Raw genomic sequence first — 2,617 nt, forward strand, 5'->3', positions numbered from 1 at the left:
ATTTTATTTATTAATTTATGTATTTATTTATTTTGAGATGGAGTCTCACTCTGTCACCCAGGCTGGAGTGCAGTGGTGCCATCTTGGCTCATTGCAACCTCTGCCTCCCGGGTTCAAGCGATTCTCCTGCCTCAGCCTCTGAGTAGCTGGGATTACAGGTGCGCGTCACCACGCCCAGCTAATTTTTGTATTTTTAGTAGAGACGGGGTTTCTTGATGTTGGTCAGGCTGGTCTCGAACTCCTGACCTTGTGATCTGCCCACCTCAGCCTCCCAAAGTGCTGGGATTATAGGCGTGAACCACTGTGCCCAGCCTTAATTTTGTATTTTTAGTAGAAACAGGGTTTCACCAGTTGGCCAGACTGGTCTCAAACCCCTGACCTCAAGTGATCCACCTGCCTCAGCCTCCCAAAGTGCTGGGATTACAGGTGTGAGCCACCACGCCTGGCCAGAAGATTCTATTTGTTAAGAAAAAGAATATCCCAGGACAATAATAAGCAAAGGACTTGAATATATACGTCATAAAAGATTTATAAAAGACCAAATAACTTGGAAAAAATGTTTAACACTTCATTAGTATCCACAGAAATGCAATTTGAGACAATGACATAGTCATCAGATGGGTCAAGACTTAAATAAGATAACACCCACTATTAGTAAGAGTATGGAGACCAGGTGAGCTGGCTCATGCCTAAAATCCTAGCATTTTGGGAGGCCAAAGCAGGTAGATCACCTGAGGTCAGGAGTTCAAGATCAGCTGGCCAACATGGTGAATCCCTGTCTCTACTAGAAATACAATTTTTTTTTTTTGTTTTTTGAGATGGAGTCTTGCTCTGCTCTGTCACCAGGCTGGAGTGCAGTGGCACCATCTTGGTTCACTGCAATCTCTGCCTCCCAGGCTCAAGCGATTCTCCTGCCTTAGCCTCCTGAGTAGCTGGGATTACAGGCGCCCTGCATCACACCTGGCTGATATTTGTATTTTTGGTAGAGATGGGGTTTCACCATCTTGGCCAGGCTGGTCTCGAACTCCTGACCTCATGATCCATCCACTTCAGCCTCCCAAAGTGCTGGGATTACAGGCGTAAGCCACCACACCCAGCCCAAATTTTTAGTATTTTTGTACTAAAAAATCGTGGCACGCGTCTGTAGTCCTAGCTACTTGGGAGGCTGAGGCAGGAAAATTGCTTGAACCCAGTAGGAGGAGGTTGCAGTGAGGAGGTCCCGGATCACACCACTGCACTCCAGCCTGGGAGACAGAGTGAGACTAAAAAAAAAAAAAAGTGTACATTGGTATAATTCCTTGGTAGTGAGATTTCAAATAACTCTTTTGCTTTGTATTTTTCCATATTGCCATTTTAAAAAATGAGCTTTTAACTTATTATAATAAGTCATGATAGTGTTGTCATTTGGAATACATACACATACACATACACCTCTATCTATCTATCTATCTATCTATCTATCTATCTATCTATCTATCTATCTACCTACCTACCTATACACATATATACTTATAATAAAAGGTTTACTATACCTTCCCTAGTTCAGGGCCATATCTTTCTGCCACACATATTTCTTCCATATTGAACTACGATTTGATCCTCCTGAAACTAAAACTGACGTTGTCACTTCCTTGCTTGCAATGCTTCAGAGGATCCCATTAACAACAAGATAAAGTGTGGTTCCAGCATAGTATCAAGGCCATCCAAGCTCTGACCCTGTCTACCTCTTCACCCAGCTCCACCTCACATTTTTGGTTCCAGCTACACACAGTGCTTGTGATATTTTGTAGTTATTTGCCTTCCTACTTTACTCATTGTTTTGTCTGGCATTCTTAAAACTCTCTACCCTCTTGCCCTCAGTGTGCCCCCTGAAGTGGAGCTCCTACAGCATGTTGTGCCTACTGTCATTACTGCACTTAGCATGGAGTCTGGAAATCTATTCCTTGCTCTCTTTAGAATGTAAGCTGCCCACCAGAGTCTTTAATTTCTGTATTCTCAGTGCTAGCACAATTACCAGCCTGGTGAATAGAACATTTAACATTTAAATTGTTTTGTTCGGTTTTTCTGTTTTGTTACTTCTTTTTTTTTTTTTTTTTTTTGAGATAGAGTCTAGCTGTTGCCCAGGCTGGAATGCAGTCGCGCAATTTCAGCTCACTGCAACCTCTGCCTCCTGTGTTCAAGCGATTCTCCTGCCCCAGCCTCCTGAGTAGCTGGGATTACAGACACGTGCCACCATGCCCGTATTTTGTATTTTTAGTAAAGATGATATTTTACCATGTTGGCCAGGCTGGTCTTGCGCTCCTAACCTCAGGTGATCCGCCCGCCTCAGCCTCCCAAAGTGCTGGGATTACTGGGGTGAGCCACTGCACCGGCTGTTTTGCTACTTCTGATACTTAGTTTCATTTTCATTTACTGTTTGAAATGTTCATTATTGCATTCAGAAAAATGTTGATGATTATACAACAAACATGTTGATGATTACATGAGAACATGGGCACCCTAACTTTTTTTTTTTTTTGAGACGGAGTCTCGCTGTGTCCCCCAGGCTGGAGTGCAGTGGCCGGATCTCAGCTCACTGCAAGCTCCGCCTCCCAGGTTCACGCCATTCTCCTGCCTC

The 2,617-nt window shown here is 43.7% G+C and overlaps 1 long non-coding RNA gene across 1 annotated transcript; it reads right to left on the reverse strand.

Moving 5' to 3' along the window:
• Positions 1–809: 809 nt before the first annotated feature.
• Positions 810–2,087, reverse strand: LOC105530292. The gene is made up of 2 exons (XR_001004624.1): positions 1,490–2,087; positions 810–1,445 (listed from the first exon to the last, which is right to left on the reverse strand). It is a non-coding gene; the product is annotated as an uncharacterized LOC105530292 (long non-coding RNA).
• Positions 2,088–2,617: the final 530 nt, after the last annotated feature.

Source organism: Mandrillus leucophaeus, unplaced genomic scaffold (genome assembly GCF_000951045.1).
Source record: "Mandrillus leucophaeus isolate KB7577 unplaced genomic scaffold, Mleu.le_1.0 Scaffold81, whole genome shotgun sequence".
NCBI lineage: Eukaryota > Metazoa > Chordata > Mammalia > Primates > Cercopithecidae > Mandrillus > Mandrillus leucophaeus.